At 42.9% G+C, this 25,398-nt stretch overlaps 1 protein-coding gene across 1 annotated transcript in view; it reads left to right on the forward strand.

Moving 5' to 3' along the window:
* LOC124619870 (fatty acid 2-hydroxylase) overlaps positions 1-25,398 on the forward strand; it is a 504,251-nt gene that overhangs the window by 202,832 nt on the left and 276,021 nt on the right. Inside the window, exon 2 of the mRNA XM_047146489.1 lies at positions 4,613-4,668. The gene's annotated coding sequence lies outside the window, so the exon portion shown is untranslated. The remainder of the gene's footprint in view (positions 1-4,612; positions 4,669-25,398) is intronic.

The following is a 25,398-nucleotide window of genomic DNA, read 5'->3' on the forward strand; positions in this document are numbered from 1 at the left end:
TCATGTTGTAGATAGAGTGCTGCCTTCATTATAGATCTGTAGCACAAATGGATGGACAGTTACAGAAACAGCACACTGCAATCTGAAGATAATATACGACAGACAAATAAAATATAAACAGCAACAATAACAAGTCCAATACTTCAAATCCAACACAGTCTCTACCCATGAATTTTCAGAGGAAGTAGGTAAATGCCCACTGAAAATGTCACAACAGTTGTTATAACGCTTGAACGGGGAAAGACACAGGTGTTTTGTTAAAGAACGAGCTCGTCAGTCCATGTTAAATGACATTTGAAAATATCAATGTAGGACTTTCTGGTTTATTTTGAATCAAAGAAAGTATTTTTCTGTGATCAAAATTGTTTCGGTGGAGTTTGACAATCATTAGAGCACTTTTATTTCCAAAAATTTGTGAAACGACGAAAACAGAGTTTGTATGCAGTAATTTTCCCTCTTGCTAATCCAGTCCGTAAAGATATTTTACACCTTTGCAGATCGAACTAGCACTTCCGGGTTGTATGTCAATTCAGACGCAAAGTACCGACCTGGATGTAAGCCATAAAGTTTCGACGTACATCCTGAATTAACTACTGGCAAATCGCTATCAGGCATAAAAGTACAGGAAGTAGCTGTTCTAATTAGTAACGTAATGTACTCTTATTATTACACAGTTCTATTGCAACAGAAACTATTAACTTTCAATTTTTAGATTTATTCACTAGCAACAACCAGAGAATTACAAAAAATCCTAGCGGAGGAACATCCGTAACTGAGCGTTATAGACGAGGTTGAAAATAACGCTTCAGTTATAAAGTTCTTTTTATTTTTCAATAGTTACAACACGACCATCGTCAGGTCCTATAACTTTGTACTGTGACCCCGAGCGTCGCGGTGGGCGAACACAGGACGCGACGTACCACCACCGAGCGCAGAGCAGACAGAGTTACTACTTAGGTGTTTGGGGTACCCAGAACAACCAACTCTGGCCGTAATAACGGCCTTGATACGCCTGGGCATTAAGTTAAACAGAGCTTGGATGGCGTGTACATGTACAGCTACCCATGCAGCTTCGACACGATACCACAGCTCATCAAGAGTAGTGACTGACATATTGTGACAAGCCGGTTGCTCGGCCGCCATTGAAAAGACGTTTTCAATTGGTGAGAGATCTGGAGAACGTGCCGGGCAGGGCAGCAGTCGAACATTTTCTGTATCCAGAAAGGCCCGTACACGACCTGCAAAATGCGGTCGTGTATTATCCCGCGGGTCAGGGATTTTCTCTGTATCGTGATGGCTGGGTGTTGTGTGCTGTTCTTAGGTTAGTTAGGTTTAAGTAGTTCTAAGTTCTAGGGGACTGATGACCATAGATGTTAAGTCCCATAGTGCTCAGAGCCATTTATTATCCCGCTGAAATGTAGGTTTTCGCAGGGATCGAATGAGTGGTAGAGCCACGGGTCGTAACACATTTGAAATGTAACGTCCACTGTTCAAAGTGCGCGTCAATGCGAACAAGAGGTGATAACCCGGTATGGCGATGACGAATACACGCTCCCATTGTGCGTTCACCGCGATGTCGTCCAACAAAGATGCGAGCATCATGATGCTGTAAACAGAACCTGGATTCATCCGAAGAAATGGCGTTTTCCCATTCGCGCACCCAGGTTCGTCGTTGAATACACCATCGCAGGCGCTCCTGTCTGTGTTGCAGCGTCAAGGGTAACCGCAGCCACGGTCTCTGAGCTGATAGTCCATGCTGCTGCAAACGTAGTCGAACTGTTCGTGCAGATGGTTGTTGTCTTGCAAACGTCCTCATCTGTTGACTCAGGGATCGACACGTGGCTGCACGATTCTTTACAGCCATGCGGATAAGATGCCTGTCATCTCGACTGCTAGTGATACGAGGCCGTTGGGATCCAGCACGGCGTTCCGTATTACCCTCCTGAACCCACCGATTCCATATTCTGCTAACAGTCATTGAATCTCGACCAACGCGAGCAGCAATGTCGCGATACGATAAACTGCAATCCCGATAGGCTACAATCCGACCTTTATCAAAGTCGGAAACGTGATGGTACGCATTTCTCCTCCTTACACGAGGCATCACAACGTGTCACCAGGCAACGCCGGTCAACTGTTGTTTGTGTATGAGAAATCGGTTGGAAACTTTCCTCATGTCAGCACGTCGTAGGTGTCGCGACCGGCGCCAACCTTGTTTGAATGCTCTGAAAAGCTAATCATTTTCATATCACAGCATCTTCTTCCTGTCGGTTAAATTTCGCGTCTGTAGCACGTCGTCTTCATGGTGCAGCAATTTTAATGGCCAGTAGTGTAATAGGAATTGTCGAAGACAGCAAAACAGCTATTAGTTGCTGCAATCACCTCCTCGTTTGAATAAAATCTTTGTCCCACCAGTCATTTCTCCAGATTGGAGAACAAACAGCAGTCCGAGGGAGCCAAGTCTGGTGAATAGAGGGGATGTGAAACGAGTTGGAATCCTATTTCCATTAATTTTGCGACCACAACTGCTGGGGTGTGTGCTGGTGCATTGTCGTGATGGAAAAGGACTTTTTGCGGTCCAATCGCCGGCCTTTTTCTAGCAGCTCGGTTTTCAAACGGTCCAATAACGATGAATAATATTCACGTGTAATAGTTTTACCCTTTTCCAGATAGTCGATGAGGATTATCCCTTGCGAATCCCAAAAGGCAGCCGCCATAACCATTTCGGCCAAAAGAATGGTCTTCGCCTTTTTTGGTGCAGATTCTCCCTTTGTATCCCATTGTTTAGATTGTTTTTTGGTCTCAGGAATATAGTAATGTATCCATGTTTCATCCACAGTGACGAAATGACGCTTTAAGTCCTGCGGATTCTTCCTGAACAGCTGAAAACCACCCTTGAAACACTTCACACGATTCCGTTTTTGGTCAAGCGTGCGCAATCGCGGAACCCATTCTGTGGATAGTTTTCTTACGTTCAAATGTTTATGCAAAATGTTATATACCCATACATTCGAGATGCCCACAACACTATCAATCTCACGCACCTTAAATTTTCTGACATCCATCACCATATCATGGATTTTATCTATGATTTCTGGAGTCGCAACCTCCACAGGGCGTCCAGAACGTTCAGCATCACTGGTGGCCGTATGGACACTCCGAAAATTTTGAAACCACTTATAAACTGTTCTAATCGAAGGTGCAATTTTTTTTTCCTTTATTGAGTTTCAATTCCCCCCGAAGAGGGTGGGCTGGCAGCAGCTTAGTCTACCGCTCTTCAGCCTACACATTTTGTTTTAAAAGATGAAGATAATAAATAATAAAAACGGGCGATAAAATCGGTGACTTAAATGGTAAAATGGCGGAAAATCGTGAAACTTAAAACATAAAACAAGGGGTTGATGATGCTAATAAAATACATATGAAGCAGACAGGTAAAAGAATAGACATACAATTAAAAAAACACGACGACAGTCTGGTTCCTGTTCGCAAGAGACATAAAATTTACACCCAGCGACAGCATGGTTTCTGTTCGCAACACTTTGGTAAGACGAACAACACTGAACATTCACTTGAACACTGCACTAAAAAATTGGCACAAATATGATATACCACAGCCAAGGGCAGATGGGGGGAACCTGGACAGATGACGGGAAAGGAAAAGGGGGGGGAGGAGAGGAAAAAACGAAGTGGGGAGGAGGAGGGAAAGGAGCTGATGGAGGACGAGGGGAGGAAGAGGAGGAGGAAGAGGAGGAGGAAGAGGGGGAGCGGGTGCTGGGCAGACGTGACAGGGAGTGGGGAAAGGCAGAGGAGGGGTATACAAAAGGACTCAGGGGGGGGGGGAGGCAGAGAGAGGTTAGGTGGGGAGAAAACTGGATGGAAGGGGGAGAAGAGGGAGCCTGGGGAAAGGACAGGAAAGGAGGGGGGCGGGGAGGATCAGGGTTGATAGGAGGGATAAATGGAGGGAGAGAAGGCACCATCCAGGAGGGGGAGTTGACGGAAGCCACCTTGGGAAAGGAGGTGAAGGGTGTCGAGATGAAGGGTAGGAGGGACACAACAGTGAAGGCGTGGCAGGGGGCGGGGACAGGAGAGGAGCGGAGCAACCAGAGGGTGAGGGGATCAAGGCGGCGGGAGGTGTAGAGTATGCAGAGAAGGTGCAGAATCACCATACCGTTTATAAAGCTTCTCTTTAGTCTCCTGAGGCGTTTTGCCCTTCATAAAGTAATGTTTAATCAGCACACGAAATTCTTTTTCATCCATTTTTTGACAATCACTCGACTTCCTTGATTCACACGAATTCCAAAGACAAAGAAATAGACCAATATGGCTGAAATTTGGTGTGCGTTCTTTCCAAAGATGCTAGTAACTAAACATGACATCGATACAGCCCAGTGGTGCCATCTCTCGGACTTTGCACGCACTTTTCAAACGCCCCTCGTATAAGATCTAATGATGGGCACGTAAGAGCCCGAAACCGGTCGTGTTTTAACGACTCAAAAATCAAAAGAACCTTACAACTGAAACTGTATTTTTGACCTCTGCAACCTGACGACTGTCTATATTCATCTGTCTTCGAAAATTTTCCTAATACTCTTATCTTCCTGTTTTCTAGGGTGAAAATGTTTGCTGGTCTAAGGTGCTAGAAACTTCGCGTGTTGCGGACTTGTGGTAAGTAGAATGTCTTAGCGTTTTGACGGCTGCAATAAAATTTTTCATCACTGTAGTATGTTTTTTACTGTCTTGGGTCACTTCTTTAAACAAGAGGGTATCAACTCTACCTTTTGATGAGTTGTTCGAAACAGCTATATGTAAAGAAATTTTCGTTTGATGTGTATTATGACTAATTTCACCTGTTATATTAAATAAGTCGTAGACTGCTAAATTGGTAACCAAGAGTTCACGTTATAGTAATAATAATAGTAATAACGGAGATGTCGTGTGTCTCAACGGTGTGGTGCACGTCTATCAGCTGGACGCTACTTCGGAGACTTGCGTGTCCCGGAGCGAGCTGCACCCAAGGTACCCAGGTGGTCACCCATTCAAGTACCAGCCGGGCCCAGCGGTGGTTGCCTTAAGCCGTCGGCACACCGACCGTGCATCCTAACGTTGAGCGTTGAGCGTGCCGAGTTTCTGACGTCATTGCGTGGAACAGCAGTAATTTTAAGGACCGTGCTCTCTACTGTGAGAGGCCACTGTGGGGGGCCCAGGGAGCAGGATACTGAGTGAGGTGTGGTGCTACAAAAGAATAAGATCGCTTCTCGGCTTTTGGCAAGATCAATGTGTAGTTTTTATTAATGATAATAGACCATACAATCACCAACAAATTTACAATCTTCCATATTAGATGTACCACTTATTTTTGACCAAATATAAATTTTTTCGTCGGAATTAATCTTACGCCTAGACCTACAAGTAAGAGACAATGAACCATAAGGTACTAAATAAGAACTTTCATTAATAACAATAATTTCGGACAAATGTACAGTACGAAATGCCAAAACTTCACGAGATGTAAAACTTTCCAATCCAGTCCTAGAAGCATCATGACCAACAACAGCAGCGAATGTAATCCAGTGACTCTTACTCATTACGCTAAACTAACATCACAGCCTTCACAAGTAATCTGGTTATCTTACCCCTTGCTAAAATCCTTAATCGTAGATATGTTACTAATTGAAATTTAATTATAACAAATTGTACCAAGAACAATGCGTTTTGGGTGGTTCCTCAGTGTGTCGTTGCCATTAAATAGCCTACTCTCATAATACGCAAGTCACAATAATTATTTTGCCACGAATATGATGTTTCTCATTATTTTATTGGAACGAATCACACAGTTAACAACGGATTTTCCAGTGATTCTCAATTTGCTGGTGCTCAGAAACGGCATATATGCATATAGGCTTGAAATGAATGCCAATATGGCGCCTCACAACTCTGTAATGATGGGACACGGTGTGCGTGTGACGTAGGTGGCATTGTGCTATCTCACTGGTCAACGCTCAGAAGCACGCTCAGAATATCTGACCTGCTAGATATTGCCCTGCACGTTCGGAAAGACTCCCGAGCGTGCTATTCCACGCTATGATGTCAGGAACTCGGGACGCTCAACGCTCAACGTTCGGATGCACGGTCCGTGTGCCGACGGCTTTAGGTTACCGGGCGAGAACCGACGTACCCAACGTAGCAACGCCATTGGCTTGTTCAGTTCTCAAATGTTGCTTTGTTAGTATGTATACGTTGCACACTGAAGCGTCAGAAGGAATTTGCTGCTGCAACAATATAAAGTTCTAACATACGACTGTTTCAAGTTAGTTACGAAAAATTACACTAGGCCGTGACCTAGGTACAGGATCGGCTGAATCGCTTCTTCATTAAGCCAGAAAAATTAAAAATCGGTAGATGAGAATGCGGAGAAGTGACAATAGTGATAAAATCGTGAATAGAAATGCATTTTCGGCTATAACAACTGAATCAGAATTTATGTGCACGGTGAAGATAACTTATCGGTAGGTTGACAGTCCTCTTGAAAACAATAAAACAAAACAGTGTGTATGAAGTCGACGTTCCATTCAGCTTCTTACCATGACGTTAACCCAAAAGTAGGAGATGCGCCTTAAAATTGAGTTCGCTGTGAAAGGGAACGGGTATGAAATATGGCGCCACCTCTACCCCCAAACAGCAATACTACCGATTTAAGTACGCGGCCTAGTCACAATAAAGTGGCCACCGCCTATGTTCGACTTTAACGTACAATAACAACCCAGACGGCAGATAGCAGCACTGCCAGTGGAGGGTATACAGGGTGTTACAAAAAGGTACGGCCAAACTTTCAGGAAACATTCCTCACACACAAAGAAAGAAAATATGTTATGTGGACATGTGTCCGGAAACAGTTACTTTCCATGTTAGAGCTCATTTTATTACTTCTCATCAAATCACATTAATCATGGAATGGAATCAAACAGCAACAGAACGTACCAGCGTGACTTCAAACACTTCGATACAGGAAATGTTCAAAATGTCCTCCGTTAGCGAGGATACTTGCATCCACCTTCCGTCGCATGGAATCCCTGATGCGCTGATGCAGCGCTGGAGAATGCCGTATTGTATCACAGCCGTCAAAAATACGAGCACGAAGAGTCTCTACATTTGGTACAGGGGTTGCGTAGACAAGAGCTTTCAAATCCCCCCGTAAATGAAAGTCAAGAGGGTTGAGGTCAGGAGAGCGTGGAAGCCATGGAATTGGTCCGCCTCTACCAATCAATCGGTCACCGAATTTGTTGTTGAGAAGCGTACGAACACTTCGACTGAAATGTGCAGGAGCTCATCGTGCATGAACCACATGTTGTGTCGTACTTGTAAAGGCACATGTTCTAGCAGCACAGGAAGAGTATCCTGTATGAGATCATGATAACGTGCTCCATTGAGCGTAGGTGGAAGAACATGGGGCCCAATCAAGACATCACCAACAATGCCTGCCCAAATGTTCACAGAAAATCTGTGTTGATGACGTGATTGCACAATTGCGCGCGGATTCTCGTCAGCCCACACATGTTGATTGTGAAAATTTACAATTTGATCACGTTGGAATGAAACCTCATCCGTAAAGAGAACATTTGCACTGAAATGAGGATTGACACATTGTTGGATGAACCATTCGCAGAAGTGTACCCGTGGAGGCCAATCAGCTGCTTATAGTGCCTGCACACGCTGTACATGGTACGGAAACAACTGGTTCTCCCGTAGCACTCTCCATACAGTGACGTGGTCAACGTTACCTTGTACAGCAGCAACTTCTCTGACGCTGACATTAGGGTTATCGTCAACTGCACAAAGAATTGCTTCGTCCATTGCAGGTGTTCTCGTCGTTCTAGGTCTTCCCCAGTCGCGAGTCATAGTCTGGAATGTTCCGTGCTCCCTAAGACGCCGATCAATTGCTTCGAACGTCTTCCTGTCGGGACACCTTCGTTCTGGAAATCTGTCTCGATACAAACGTACCGCGCCACGGCTATTGCCCCGTGCTAATCCATACATCAAATGGGCATCTGCCAACTACGCATTTGTAAACATTGCACTGGCTGCAAAACCACGTTCGTGATGAACACTAACCTGTTGATGCTACGTACTGATGTGCTTGATGCTAGTACTGTAGAGCAATGAGTCGCATGTCAACACAAGCACCGAAGACAACATTACCTTCCTTCAATTGGGCCAACTGGCGGTGAATCGAGGAAGCACAGTACATACTGACGAAACTAAAATGAGCTCTAACACGGAAATTAAGCGTTTCCGGACACATGTCCACATAACATATTTTCTTTCTTTGTGTGTGAGGAATGTTTCCTGAAAGTTTGGCCGTACCTTTTTGTAACACCCTGTATAAAGCGTGCTGGGGGATGCGGAAAACAGCGCAGTGACTGTTGCAATGCGGAAACGGAGCGATTTATTTGACATCCAGAACAGGAGGATCATTGGTTTTCGGGCCAAGGGCGGAAGCACTTCCGACACCGCTAAGATTACAAAATATCTGCGTGCCGCCGTGGTTAAACTATACCGTACGTAGCAAAATGGCGCCGTGCGAAACCGCAGGCGAGGCAACTGTGGTGCACCACGGGCTGTAGATAACGGGGGAAAATGACGGCTGCAAAGATGTATGCGTACGGGCGAATAGACGAGCAGTTGTCGAGAAACTGACCACCTGCATGAACAAAGAGGCTACCAACAGTGTCTGCTCAACGAACGTTCGGCGAACGTTGCTGCGTACGAGGGTCGGAACTTTAAAAGTGGCAACTATATATTTACAGGTCGTACAAAATAGATATTTGTTTCAAAGTTTTACTGACCTTCAAAGTAGTCACCAGCATTGTGTATAACCCGTTGCGAGCAATGTGGAAGTCGTGTGATACTCTTAGCAGTGTCAGTTGTGTTGACAGTTAGAGCGACGCGGTCTATTGCCCGACGAATTTGTAGTACTTCTGAAGCGAATGCCGTGAAGTGTTTCCTTCAGAATCGAGTTGAACTTACGAGGGCTTAAGTCAGGGAAGTGCAGCAGGTGGTATAGCACTTAGCAGCCCCATCAGTCAAACAAATCAGTAACAGCTTGCACTGTACGTGCTTGAGCATTGCCCTGCAAAATGATGGTCAGGTCCTGCGGGAAGTGTCATCACTTCTGTCTGTATGCTGTGTAACATGCCAGGAAGTACTAATGGGTGGGGGTACCTTAAACTGGTTGTCGTTCCTTGACCGTGCGCACTGTCCACAACATGTACCTGATAATCCTGCGGCGGTCGTACTGTTCTGCTCCACACTGCTGTTGGATTGCCTGAAATTATCTATCGAAATATGCAAGCGGGGTTAGGGAAGTCACTCAACATTAAAACACAACACTGTTCGACGTCTGGTATGAACAACTATATTCTGAGACGACTAAAGAAAATCGCAGGTTGCACTGTTTACATTCTAATTCATAAGTGTTCATCCCAATTAATGTATGATTACCAGTCCACAATGTCACTCAGGCGAGCGTACGCGTAACCGACACGACGCGGGTGATTGTTGATGATGCGGAAGCCGAATGATCGCACGAAAGTTCTTACGGTCGTCACACATACACAGATATTTGGTACCAATCCTCCTTGACACTAGTAATGATATTTTAACATTGTTCACAAAGTTAAATTTACAGTTCACAGTTCTCAGTTGTACGAGCGAGCGCGTAACCGTCGCGGCGCGGTTGATTGTTGATCATGCAGAACACGATGATCGAACGCACGTTCTCAAGCTCGCTACAAGACACTGGCACTTAAATGCTCTCTTTCGTGGTAAATAGTATTACCGATTCACATTAGTTCATTCTTGGAGACGGACACGGCGCGGATGTTTGATGCTGTGCGACATGCAACGAGAGGATACACAAATACGTCATTGGCGGCACTGCTCACTTTTAATTACATCATTACGCACTTTCCTCTGAATCATTTACTTATTTTATCACTTTACTGTAACAGCACTTGTAGCAATACCTCAACTTCCATACTAGCAATGCCTCTCACATGCAGAGCTACACACTACACAACAGTTCCGTGTCCCGCGCTCGACACGACAAACGCGACTCTCGCAAAGATACTCCACAACTAAGCCAGCGATATGACAATACGCTTACAGCTGCTCATTTTTGGTTCACAGCCTGTGACCAGCTTAGAGACAGAAGTGATGACCCTTTCTGCAGGACCTGACCATCACTTTGCAGGACAATGCTCAATCACGTACAGTGCAAGCTGTTACTGATTTGTTTGACTGATGCGGCTGCTAAGTGCTGTACCACCTACTGCACTGCCCTGACTTATGCCTTCGTAAGTTCAACTCGATTTCTGAAGGAATCACTTCACGGCATTCGCTTCAAAACTGCTACAAATTCGTCGGGCAATAGACCGCGCCACTCGAACTGTCAACACAACTGGCACTGCTAAGACTTCCTACGACTTCCACATCGCTGGCGACGGGTTACGCTCAATGCTGGTGACTACTTTGAAGGTCAGTAAAACTTTGAAACACGCATCTATTTTGTACGACCTGTAAATAAATAGTTTCCACTATTAAACTTCCTACCCTCGTACACTACTGGCCATTAAAATTTCTACAGCACGAAGATGACGTGCTACAGAAAAGAAATTTAACCGACAGGAAGAAGATGCTGTGATATGCAAATGATTAGCTTTTCAGAGCATTCACACAAGCTCGCCGCCGGTGGCGACACCTACAACGTGCCGGCATGAGGAAAGTTTCCAATCGATTTCTCATACACAATCAGAAGTTGACCGGCGTTGCCAGGTGAAACGTTGTTGTGATGCCTCATGTATGGAGGAGAAACGCGTGCCATCAGGTTTCCGACTTTGATAAAGGTCGGATTGTAGCCTATCGCCACTGCGGTTTATCGTATCGCGACATTGCTGCTCGCATTGGTCGAGACCCAATGACTGTTCGCAGTATATGGAATCGGTGGGTTCAGGAGGGTAATTACGGAACGCCGTGCTGGATCCCAACGGCCCCGTATCACTAGCAGTCGATATGACAGGCATCTTATCCACATGGCTGTAAAGGATCGTGCAGCCACGTGTCGATCACTGAGTCAACAGATGGGGACGTTTGCAAGACAACAACCATCTGCACGAACAGTTCGACTACGTTTGCAGCAGCATGGACTATCAGCTCGGAGATCGTGCCTGCGGTTACCCTTGACGCTGCATCACAGACAGGAGCGCCTGAGATGGTGTACTCAACGACGAACCTGGGTGCACGACGGCAAAACGTAATTTTTTCGGACGAATCCAGGTTCTGTTTACAGTATCATGATGGTCGCATCCGTGTTTGGTGACATCGCTCTGAATGCACATCGGAAGCGTGTATTCGTCCTCGTCATACTGGCGTATCACCCGGCGTGATGGTATGGGGTGCCATTGGTAACACGTCTCGGTCACCTCTTGTTCGCATTGACGGCACTTTGAACAGTGGACGTTACATCTCAGATGTGTTACGACCCGTGGCTCTACCCTTCACTCGTTCCCTGCGACCATCATGATACTGTAAACAGAACCTGGATTCGTCCGAAAAAATGACGTTTTGCTATTCGTGCACCCAGGTTCGTCGTCGAGTACACCATCTCAGGATCTCCTGTCTGTGATGCAGCGTCAAGGGTAACCGCAGGCACGACCGCATGTTGCAGGTCCTGTACGGCCTTTCTGGATACAGAAAATGTTCGGCTGGTGCCCTCGCCAGCAGATTCTCCAGATCTCCCACCAACTGAAAACCGGTGGTCTATGTTGGCTGAGCAACTGGCTCGTCACAATAGGCCAGTCACTACTCTTGATGAACTGCGGTATCGTGTTGGAGCTGCATGGGCAGCTGTACCTGTACACGCCATCCAAGCTCTGTTTGACTCAATGCCCAGGCGTATCAAGGCCGTAATTACGGCCAGAGGTGGTTGTTCTGGGTACTGATTTTTCAGGATCTATGCACCCAAATTGCGTGAAAATGTAATCAGATGTCAGTTCTAGTATAATATATTTGTCCAATGAATACCCGTTTATCATCTGCATTTGTTCTTGGTGTAGCAATTTTAATGGCCAGTAGTGTATATGCCTCCAGCGCATGTGCTTGGTTCACGCACCCAAGCTGACTGCAGTCCGTCGAGCACGAAGACTGGAATTTGCTCGCCAATGCAGAAACTGGACGTCCACTGAGTGACCTTTCAGGTGAATCATGTTCATGCTGCAAACAGAAGGTATCGTTATGGTATGAGGAACATTTACTTGGCGTTCGATGCACGATATCGTCATTCTGAAATGCACAATGGGTGCTTGACGACATTGTCCATCGCCACACGCACTTCTTTCCCTCGGCACGGTGGCACCTTCCAGCAGTTCACAGTGAACGTGAGTGCTCGAAGAACACCTGGGTGAGTTTATCGTATTCCCCTGGTCACCTCATTCCCCGGATCAAACGCCATCGAGAATCTATGGGACCACCTCGATCGGGTTATTCGCATGGATCCTCAGCCGAGAATCGTGGAACAGCTGGAAACGGCAGTGCTATAATTACGGCACCACATTCCTATCGGTACTTTCCAGAACCTCGTGGACTCTCTTCCCGAACTTCCGCGCTGCAAAAGGTGCTTATTCAGGCTTTTGAACGGTTGTCACATTAATTGACCAGACCGCGTAAAAACCGATCCAATAGGCAATGTTACTGTACCGCGAAGTAAACCACTGACCATACATTAATGTTAACACTGCAGCAATTTAGTGCAATGAATGCTCAAGACAATAATATGCACAATATTAATGAACTAAAGAGACTTCCTAACAAAGATGCATTAGCTTCATACTTAACAATCACATACAACCGTTCGCTCGATGAAAGATCCGTACTCAAAGACTGGAAAGTTGCACAGGTCACACCAATATTCAAGAAAGGTAGTAGGAGTAATCCACTAAATTACTGGCCCATATCGTTAACGTCGATATGCAGCAGGATTTTTGAACACATATTGTGTTCGAACATTATGAATTACCTCGAAGGAAACGGTCTATTGACGCACATTCATCACCGGTTTAGAAAACTTCGTTCCTGTGAAATACTACTAGCTCTTTATTCACATCAAGTGCTGAGTGCTATTGACAAGGGATTTCAGATCGATTCCGTATTCCTGGATTTCCGGAAGGCTTTTGACACTGTACCACACAAGCGGCTCGTAGTAACGTTGCTTGCTTATGGAATATCGTCTCAGTTTTGTGATTGGATTTTTGATTTCTTGTCAGAGAGGTCACCGTTCGTAGTAATTGACGGGAAGTCATCGAGTAAACAAAGGTGATTTCAGGCGTTCCCCAAGGTAGTGTTATAGGCCCTTTTCTGTTCCTTACCTATATAAACGATTTGGGAGACAATCTGAGCAGCCGTCTTCGGTTGTTCACAGATGACGCTGTCATTTATCTACTAATAAAGTCATCAGAAGATCAAAACAAACTGCAAAACGATTTAGAAGAAATATCTGAATGGTGCGAAAAGTGGAAGTTGACACTAAATAACGAAAAGTGTGAGGTCATCCACACGAGTGCTAAAAGGAATTCGTTAAACTTCGGTTACACGATAAATCAGTCTAATCTAAAAGCCGTAAATTCAACTGGATACCTTGGTATTACAATTACGAACAACTTAAATTGGAAAGAACACATAGAAAATGTTGTGGGGAAGGCTAACCAAAGGCTGCGTTTTATTGGCAGAACACTTAGAAAATGTAACAGACCTGCTAAGGAGACTGCCTACACTACGCTTGTCCGTCCTCTTTTAGAATACTGCTGCGCGATGTAGTATCCTTACCAGGTAAGACTGAGGGAGTACATCGAAAAAGTTCAAAGAATGGCAGCACGTTTTGTATTATCGCGAAATATGGGAGAGAGTGTCACACAAATAATACAGGATTTGGGCTGGAAATCATTAAAAGATAGGCGTTTTTCGTTGCGACGGAATCTTATCACGAAATTCCAATCACCAACTTTCTCCTCCGAATATGAAAATATTTTGTTGACAACGACCTACATAGGGCGGAACGATCACCACGATAAAATAAGGAAAATCAGAGCTCGTACGGTAAGATATAGGTGTTCATTCTTTCCGCGCGCTATACGAGATTGGAATAATAGAGAATTGTGGTTCAAATGGCTCCGAGCACTATGCGACTTAACTTCTGAGGTCATCAGTCGCCTAGAACTTAGAACTAATTAAACCTAACTAACCTGAGGACATCACACACATCCATGCCCGAGGCAGGATTCGAACCTGCGACTGTAGCGGTTGCTCGGCTCCAGACTGTAGCGCCTAGAACCGCACGGCCACTCAGGCCGGCAGAAAATTGTGAAGGTGGTTCGATGAACCCTCTGCCAGGCACTTAAATGTGATTTGCAGAGTATCCATGTAGATGTAAATGTAGATGTAGATTGTCTGTCCCCTTCTTTAGTACTGCTGCACGGCATGAGATCCTTACCAGGTAGGATTGACGAAGGATATAAAAAAATTTAGAAGAAGTGCAGCTCGTTTTGTATTATCATGAAATAGGGGAGAGAGTGTCACGGATTTGATAAGCGAATTGGGGCTGCAGTCACTAAAACACAGGCATTTTTCGTTGCGGCGAGAGCTTTGACGAAATTTCAAATTTCTCCTTCGAACGTAAAACCTACCTAGTGAGAAATGGCCATCTTAATAAAATAAGAGAAATCAAAGCACGCACTTGTATCTTTCCAGACTGACAGAATAAAAAGTGAAAGAAATATTTAAATCTGGTAAAAAGTATGCAATGCATTAAGAGAGGTTTGCCTCGGAAGAGACACGTCACAAATGCGATGACATGATACGCTTACTGCTTTGACACACTTCAAATTGGAATTACTTATCGTATCATATTTCATAACCATTACCCTTCTTCTGCCATCGCTCTCTATCTTTTGGTGTATCAGGCTCCTGGTGGCCATTGTACGTCTTCACTGTTTGAAAGCATCTTGACCATGAAACTACTATAATTTCCACATAAAAGTTGGTAATGAGTATTGAATCGGCTTTCGTAGAAACGAATGTAGAAAGTACAGGTACGACACGACGCGATAAGCCATCCGTCGCTCTGCTCTCAAACAATTAGTGCACGATCATGATACATCTTCCTGAAACATAAACCTCATACAACAAAATTAATGCATTCTCGCTAAAGGGATTCTACAAATGACCGCGTACACATTTAGCTGGAGAATAATAATTCTTATTCAGTAATTGAAAAAGTACATAAAGCCCAACACGTACCTTCAGTCACTTCGCAAGAGACAACTGAAGTGACTACGAGAAGAGGAAGTCCTCGTTTCTCAACTGTTATTTAAGAAAAAAATTGAAAGAGTTTTAAAAATTGTACTTGGCATTGCTTGTGAACGCAGTCTATGTATTACAACCAGTATTATTTCACTTATACACCATATTACGTTCATTTTCTATTACATGGTTCTCACACAGAGTAATTATTTCATGATAAGATAGAAAATAAAAAATTATACGTCTTTTACAAGATATATTTCACACGAAAAGATTTTGGTGTTCACTTTCCCCCTTCCTACTGGAGGGTGAAATACTAGAAAGATAATCTGAAAGTCATTCTATGAATACTCCGCCGAACATTTAAGTGTGATTTGCACGGTAAGCATTAGGATAGGGGTAAAATATCCCACGCTGGTTAGGACGACGGGTTTTACACCGTCAGCACTCCAAGATGTTGTTTCCGCTTCTGCCATTTGAACCACACAGGTGGTTGCAGATTCGATGGCTTAATGAGAGACAGAGCTGAAGCGTATCTCTAATGCTATTCCACGTGTACGTAGAACATACTGAAGAGGAAAATAACAAGAAATTTCTAAAAGGAGTTAAAACTTAGGGACAAGTAATAAAATTTTTACTGTTTGCTGATGACATTGTAACTGTCGTATGACAGGGACAGAATGGGTCGTATAAAATAGACTGTAGGATGAACATCAATAAAAGTGAAGCAAGGGCAATGGAGCTTGCTCAGAATAGGTGAACAGACTATTTAAAAAACATTCGATAACTACATGAATTTCACTTGAGTTATTCTGTTGGCGTTAATATGGTTTGGCAGTGTGTTTTTACTGCGTGAGGCGTGCAGTAACATACATTTACATATTACTGTAGTCATGTCTCAAAAATTCTTCATGTGACGTAAAGACACCAACAGTGTGCCACTGATGATGGGCATATGGTCCGGAGCCAGCCCGGCACAACCAAACAATACAAAATCCTATGCAGTCGCTGTCCTGTTATTATTTGAGTTGTTATGATTGTGGAGCCCAGTTGTGAAGTAAAATGTCCAACGAACGACGTTCTTGGTATGTGGAAGTGGCGTGCAGCTAGAAGACTAATGGCAGGTAGCATTGATCACTGATGATCGATGTATTTGCGTGAGTGTTTGAGGGCAGAGAACGTTACGAGAAAACAAATACAGGCCGGCGTAATAAGTGTGCTTGGCTGGGCGGGTCATTTAAGCACACATGGCTTCCATAGTCCTTCAGCAAGGTCACCTCGGTACCAAACGCCATAACAAATGTATAGTGTGAAACTTCCTGGCAGATTAAAACTGTGTGCCGGACCGAGACTCAAACTCAGGCCCTTGCCTTTCGCGGGCAATTACTCTACCGTCTGAGCTACCCAAGCACGACGCACGTCCCGTCCTGAAAGCCCCACTTCCACTTGCCCGCGAAAGGCAAGGTCCCGAGTTTCAGTCTCGGTCCGGCACACAGTTTTAATCTGCCAGGAAATTTCATATCAGCGCACTCTCCGCTGCAGAGTGAAAATTTCATTCTGGAAAATGTGTGGTGTGCTCTACATCACCTAAACTGTTGCGGCGTACACACGCATGAGTGAGAGAAGAGTCGTTCGGAGGGAGATGATGCGCTCCCAACTGTAAAGCCATCTACCTGGCAAGGTTGTATTTTCTTGCTGCCTCTCATCTGAAATGACGAATCGCTAAGATGCTTGTGATTATGGCCCTGGCCTTCGATGCTCAGATTTCTCCTCCAAAGAGAGCGTTCTCAAGTGTTTGTGGTCTCAGTCCAACAGTATATCACATTCAGGCGCAATACACCTTGTTAGCTGGTGACAGGATTTATGACACGTTGTCATATGTAAGGAGTTGTCACATAGCAAGTACTAGCCTTTTTGAAATATGTAATATATCACTAAAGATATTTTTTCAGTGAGACTAAACTATTCTCTAATTAAACCCCTATAGAGCAAAGTTAATGTCAATGATTACCAACCTATTTCACACCCGAGATTCTTTTCTAAAAATGTTGAGCAAGTGATATAACCTAGCACAGCGGCGGTTGCAGATTGATAATAATATTCTAAGTAAATAACAATTCGGATTTTGGAGCTATTGCTGAAATGATAATGCCAATTGTTTATTTATTTAACCTGATACCGAGAGAGGTGGCACAGTGGTTACCATACTCGCATTCGGGAGGACGACAGTTCAAATCCCCGTCCGGCCATCCAGATTTAGGTTTTCCGTGATTTTCCTAAATCGCTTCAGGCAAATGCCTGGGTGGTTCCCTTAATAGGACACTGCCGATTTGGTTCTCCATCTTTCCCTAATCCGAGCTTGTGCTCCGTCTCTAATGACGTCGTTGTTGACGGGACATTAATTTCCTCCTCCATTAACTAGATCTGATTACGGCCATGGGGCCCTCTCTTACATCGGACAAGAGTTTCACAACTGCAGTACTTTTTTTTCGTCGTAGTTTCCTAAGAAATAATAATTCTTGTGACAAATAGTGTTAAAATTATTTGAGTGTCTATGCCAACAATGTGAGTAAATAATACTGCCTATGAACTAATCACGTTAATGCTGGCAGTACTTGTGCTCTAATAGTGGTAACAACAATAATAACAGTAATAATAATGATAATGACAATAATGATAGTGTCAGATATAAAAAGAATTTTTAGTGGACAAAATGGATGTTTTCTAATATAGCGAGTTATGGGGAAACGAAATCTAAGGAAACTACACCAGCTAAAAATACTGGGAAATGAGGAAGATCTGTTTGGAAAGAAGGATGTGCAAGGGTAACGAGTACGTGCAGGGACAATGGTAACCATTATTGTTATCTTTGTAGATATGTTATTATCCGACTCCTGAATCTGGAAATGTTATTCAGTTCTCTAATATAATGCGAGAGATTATTCCAGAGTATCATTCCTGCTACTGAGAAAGACTTCGAGAATGTGGCTAAATGATGGAGTGGGACAGAAAGGATTTTGCTCTGATGGGAACAGGTGTTTCCGCTGTGTTGTTCAGACAAGAACGTTAAGGTCGAGAAGAGATATGGGGGACAGTGTACGTTCATAAGACAGTAGAGAAGACAGAAGGTATGGATAGCATAGCATATGATGATGAAATATGATCGAAGAGTCGAACATCGCAGATATAAAGAACGCAGGCATTCCCAATCATTTACGCAGTCACTCGCCAAATTTTACAAGTCAGGTAACCAAAAAGCAGAGGAAGACATTATTGTGACCTATCAAAGGCATTTGATAGTGCCAATTAACAAAAATGAAGAAAAATCATCAAAATTTTCATTATCAAAGACAACAACAATAGGATGGGGGCATTTTTGTAATTTGGAGAAAATCATCGTGGCTCACAAGGTGCAATATTAGCTTAACTATTTCTCTTATATGTAAATGATCTTGCATTTACTACATACATAGCGGAATTAATTTTTTAAAGCTTCAAAAGTATTGGAATCAATCGCTATGGACATACGGCACAATGGATAGTTGTAAGTAAAGTGTTTAACGAAAGAAAACTCCAGTTTCCACACGGCAATTATACACTCACTGCTATTCGTACCACTATCAGCTGATTTTGGCTGTTTGCCATTTTCAAGTGCGTATTTCTGCACTCGTAAATTTACACTGTCACGCTTGTGGGTAGCCATCATTTTAACACGTAACCGCTGTCGTACTAAACACGAGCGAGAACTACATTCCACAGTCGTCAATGTTTTAAAATAACCTTACTGCTGCAGTGACGTATGTACGTAAACATAAAAACTGGTGTATATCCCACCGAACGTTGTTCAAAATGTATTGATTCTACACTGTCCACTTTAAGGTATACAGCTATTCATAAATATAGCGACAGCCACCACTGCCCATCTGACTACATCTACCGATATGTGCCCGGGACATGGTGCCTAACTATTAAAATTTTTTGTCGGTGTGCTTAAAATTATTATCGTATATGAATTCTACCTCGTACACACAAATATGTTCATTCCTACGTCATGCCTACAGTGACTCATTCAAAAAAATAACCTCAAAACTTTAAAAGCAAACATTTCCAAACATTGAAATTGAAATGTGTCACAAGCACCCTACGGTATCATCAATACACGGCACGTGGTAGACACCTTTTTTCGTGATCGTGTTCTGTCGCCGGTAGTCGACGCACAAACGCCATTGTACCTCCCTTACACTTGACAAGGACGACATCTTGCAGAATCTTCTCCACTTCCTCGTATATTATCCCGTCGTTCAGCGGACATCTTATACGAGCGCTCGCTGATTGTTGGATGATCCCCAGTGTTTTCAGATGGTGTTTTATCAGAAACCGCTTCGTCGGTCTTCTCTCAACTGCGGATTCTGAAGCGTCCGGAAATTGTGTCGGAACGGCGAACACTGGCCGACGTTGCTCCTCGGTCAGTCTAGATACTACTGGCAGTTCGACAGTTATTCTTCATCGATGGCGCTAACAAGGCGACCGCGCCTACTCGTCACCGATTTCGTCCAAACTTACGGCATACGCAGGGCATGGTCAGAAACGAAGGTGATAAAAGTGGAAACTTCAGATGGCCAATCTTTTAGAAAAGAATAGCACTCTTGGTGCGGTTCAGAGGAGCATAAGCCATTTATGTTAGTTTCATCTGCAGGCAGCGGCTGGTGCAAAGTAGAGTACAGACCAGTAATTCAAGGTACGTGTGTCGAGTCCTTATGCCAAAATTGTTTAATTTTTTACTTTCAAAATTTACGTTACTTACACTGCAGATGAATGGAAATAATGCTCAGTACATTGCATTTATTAATATTTAATAAGAAAAGTTAAAAGAAAGTCAAAGTGAAATTCGGGATTGCAAATAAATTTCCATGAAGGGGCTCTTGTGTGTACACGTGATAGTTCGTATATAAAATTAGATACCATTAATATTTTACAGTTGATGATTTACATTTGCTGGAGTGGCATTCATCTTACAGACAGGGGAAGCAACAATTTTCTCGGCATCTTCCACACGTTATAAACGCCTCGTTTTAACAATTACGTGTTGCTTTAAAGCTTCTACAGAAAAAAGCTAGTTTTCATAAAAGATTCTCTCTCATCGTACGTTTTAGCAGCAAACCAAGCACAACACAAAATTTCGTCAAATATTGGCAAGGATTGCTATACACTTGGCCATTTCCATCTCCCACTCGCTATTTTCAGCTCTGGCCAAGCCCTACATATACCATCAATTCGGACGAATATTTTCTTCAATTCTGCCTAGAATTTGTCCCAGTTACTGAGCTTCTCTTCATTGATCTCCAAGCACCGCTGGGGTGTGCCGTCCAAGTAAAAGCAAACATTTGTGAGACACATCATGTAAGCTTGCCTATTGTATATGGCAGCTACGTCGAATCCTTTAAATCGTTTCATCAGATCCTAAACAGCGTCTCCAGGAAACACTGATGGATGCCTGTTCTGCTGTTCTGGAATCCGTTGTTTTCCTAAACATACGACCTGGGGAACGATGTACTGCTTGTATTCCGATTCCTGTCCGTGTAGTCGACGGCGTTTACGTACACTACTGGCCATTAAAATTGCTACACCACGAAGATGACGAGCTACAGACGCGAAATTTAAGCGACAGGAAGAAGATGCTGTGATATGCAAATGATTAGCTTTTCAGAGCATTCACACAAGGTTGGCGCTGGTGCCGACACCTACAACGTGCTGACATGAGGAAAGTTTCAACCGATTTCTCATACACAAACAGCAGTTGACCGGCGTTGCCTGGTGAAACGTTGTTGTGAAGCCTCGTGTAAGGAGGAGAAATGCGTACCATCACGTTTCGGACTTTGATAAAGGTCGGATTGTAGCCTATCGCGATTGCGATTTATCGTATCGCAACATTGCTGCTCGCATTGGTCGAGATCCAATGACTGTTAGCAGAATATGGAATCGGTAGGATCAGGAGGGTAATACGGAACGCCGTGCTGGATCCCAACGGTCTCGTATCACTAGCAGTCGAGATGACAGGCATCTTATTCGCATGGCTGTAACGGATCGTGCAGCCACGTCTCGATCCCTGAGTCAACAGATGGGGACGTTTGCAAGACAACAATCATCTGCACGAACAGTTCGACGACGTTTGCAGCAGCATGGACTATCAGCTCGGATACCATGGCTGCGGTTACCCTTGACGCTGCATCACAGACAGGAGCGCCTGCGATGGTGTACTAGAGGACGAACCTGGGTGCACCAATGGCAAAACGTCATTTTTTCGGATGAATCCAGGTTCTGTTTACAGCATCATGATGGTCGCATCCGTGTTTGGTGACATCACGGTGAACACACATTGGAACCGTGTATTCGTCATCGCCATACTGGCGTATCACCCGGCGTGATGGTATGGGGTGCCGTTGGTTACACGTCTCGGTCACCTCTTGTTCGCATTGACGACACTTTGAACAGTGGATGTTACATTTCAGATGTGTTACGACCCATGGCTCTACACTTCATTCGATCCCTGCGAAACCCTACCTTTCAGCAGGATAATGCACGACCGCATGTTGCAGGTCCTGTACGAGCCTTTCTGGATACAGAAAATGTTCGACTGCTGCCCTCGCCAGCACATTCTCCAGATCGCTCACCAATTGAAAACGTCTGGTCAATGGTGGCCGAGCAACTGGCTCGTCACAATATGCCAGTCACTACTCTTGAGGAACTGTGGTATCGTGTTGAAGCTGCATGGGCAGCTGTACCTGTACACGCCATCCAAGCTCTGTTTGACTCAATGCCCAGGCGTATCAAGGCCGTTATTACGGTTATAGGTGGTTGTTCTAGGTACTGATTTCTCAGGATCTGTGCACCCAAACTGCGTGAGAAAGTAATTGCATGTCAGTTCTAGTATAATATATTTGTCCAATGAATACCCGTTTATCATGTGTATTTCTTCTTGGTGTAGCAATTTTAATGGCCAGTAGTGTAGTATGTCTACAGTGATTTATATATTGTGAAATACTCGGCGCCTAGACCAAACAATATCACGTCGTAACGACAATCAAGTCCAAATCCGTAGTCAGGGTCATCAACGAAGTTCAATATTTGTACTTAATGGAGAGGGTGCTCCATGTGTGGAGGAAGTCTTTTGTAGTTAGAAACTTGATTACAACACACAGTTTCTCACGCACCGATATAGTTACGTTACACATCGCCATGTTACACGTATCAATTCGGGGTCGTGTAGCGGCGGAGGGTATCTCAACCAATACCGAGAAGAGAAGAAAAAATTCAGAGGTATTACTTTGCAGCGCGCCTTCGTCTTTTGCCCAGTTGACTTAGTAGTACCTACTAATACTACATGTCTATTTATTTAAACTGTATTTCAACTTCTTTTGTATAGTTTACAAATGTTTTGAATATTTCTCTATCTCTCTCTCTCACGCTCTCTTTTGGCTTTTTATTTCATTTTTTTGTTTTTCGTAACATTAAAGTACTGCACTTGATAGTTAAATGCTGCATTATAGTTTATTACAGCTAATGGCTTTCATTTATTAGTTTTACAGAGACTTGGAACATTTGATAAAATGATAAAATATCTCAATTTAAATGTTCCCACAGATTATAAGTGAAAGAGTGATACATTTTTATATGTGTATTTTTTTGTAATGTATGCTATCTAGTGTTTACTTGACGATGAATGACATGTGTGTAGTACATTTTGTACACCATATAGATTCATGTCACCAAATGAACTATAAATAAATACTATGTGCTTACTTGACGTATGGATAAATGCATTATGTGACTGAAATTCTGATAAAATCAAATGACAGTTATTTTGGATAGAAATGTATTTTAAAAACTGTACTATCTTGTTTCTATAATATCTGTATTCAATCGTTATATGATAAATCACACACTATCACTTCATCACACTGACATACTCGATATCATATGAACAAGCATGATCTTCATGTAAGTGACGAATAAAACTGAACTGAACTGAACTGAATCTATTTGTGCATATTTTTGAGGCGATACGTCATGCACCAAATACGTACACTCGCAGTATCTACATGTACATCTGGAAGATCGTGAGTCAGGATGAAGTCAGCAGAATCTACAACACTTATTTCAGTGCAACTGCTTATAACACACACACACACACAGATATATATATATATATATATATATATATATATATATATATATATATATATATATATATTTCATTCTGTACTCGTTGGAGCAAGGTAGGTTGTTGTAGAACTTTGTATTCAAGCAACAATGCGAATCCACTTTTGTGAATGCGAGATGATTTCCAGGTAACCAAGGAAAACCTCGTTCACTACATTTTTGTGTACTTTTCATTGTTTATCTACAGTAGACTGTTCCAGCAATGACGCATTGTATAGTCAGGGACTTTTCAAATAAATTCCAGGCGACCTGTTAGTAGCGCAAAGGGAGACCTAATTGGGATATTTGAGTGGGGACTTCCATTTCGGTATCTGCCTCACATCGAAGGTAAGCCTCTCGAAAACCTTCTCAGAAGCGGGGGATTCGAACTATCTTTAATTTAAATACGGCCGATTTTCCTTATGGCTGCAAAACATTTTTTTAAATTTTTTGTCCATTGCGATTACAATTTCTAGTACTGCTCACCTTCAGGCAAAAGTCTCAAATGTAAATATACACACACGCATAATCACAGCCACTAAAACAAACACCAAGGGAATTATATAACACTAACCGTCACCGACTACTATGAAAATGGCGTAAAATTACTGCTTACTACTACTGGCTCTTTAGGTGGTGATGTAACCTTTAAGGTTTTTGCTAGTTTTTGCGTTAAATCACGATTTGTTGCATTTTTTCAGCTGGTTGAACCAATAAAAAAATCACAGTTTAAAGATATACTTCACTTTATTCCACTTGTGACCCTGGCATTCCAAGATTTTTCTAAATGATAAATTTATTAGTTCTTAACAAAATACAATAACTCTGTTCTACTCATAGCGATAAATTCTCCACGATATGTGGCGTATGTATACTACCACTATTACTTTTCTGCGTGCCCAAGAGAACAGACTTACAGTGGAAACAACTTATATGTGCATATAGTATCTTTGAATTATCTTTAGAGTCTCTAAGTTGCTGTCAGCTACAAATTACCGATGTTATTGTAACGTTGTACACAAAAACATAAATACAGTCGCCAGTACAACCATCAAAGGAATGCGAACAGTGTCCGGGTCATACGGTATATGAATAATCAGAAAAATACAATAGTAACATTTCTTACATTATAAGCATTTCTTTCTATTATAAATTTTAATGGTCTTGATCACAAAAATGTATCAACAGTTAGATAATAATTGCTTTCTGTTAGTGTGGAAACTTCCTAATGAAGGTATTAAAACATTAAAAATAGTAAAACATTAAAAATGTGCTATCACTGATACCTAAGTACAGTGTTATCCACAACAACATCGTTATTAAGCATAGTTTGTCATCGTCGAAAGGCTGATCAAAACGCGACTATTGGTATAAAAAACCAGTATGAGACTAATCTTTGTCCATGCTTGCATGCAGAGATGTGTACAAATTGTTTAAAACTAGATACTCCCCCATTAGCACAGGAAGTTAGAACTAGAAGTGGAGTTCTGTGGTTGAAGATTAAAATTCATGAATTATACAAGATTAAAGACTTACGTGAATGGGGGGGGGGGGGGGTTTCAAGAATACAGTTTCAACTTCGCAACGTTCTGTCCAGTCTGAACATAACCATGTACACTAATATTCTCTGGCATGAGAACCCATTTATAGGTGACACAAAAAAATTTATATATAAGAATATGTTTTAAAAGGAACTTCTAAAAGTACACACATTCTATGATAGAACAATCAGTCTTGAGGAGCAAGCTATGCTAAAAAATCTTACGCTACAATTTTGTCCTGAGCTTAGGCTGACTAAAAATAAGAAATTAATGCCCAAACAAAAGTAGCCACTGAAGTAGTTAAGAT

The sequence above is a fragment of the Schistocerca americana genome, chromosome 6, assembly GCF_021461395.2.
Source record: "Schistocerca americana isolate TAMUIC-IGC-003095 chromosome 6, iqSchAmer2.1, whole genome shotgun sequence".
Taxonomy (NCBI): Eukaryota; Metazoa; Arthropoda; class Insecta; order Orthoptera; family Acrididae; genus Schistocerca; species Schistocerca americana.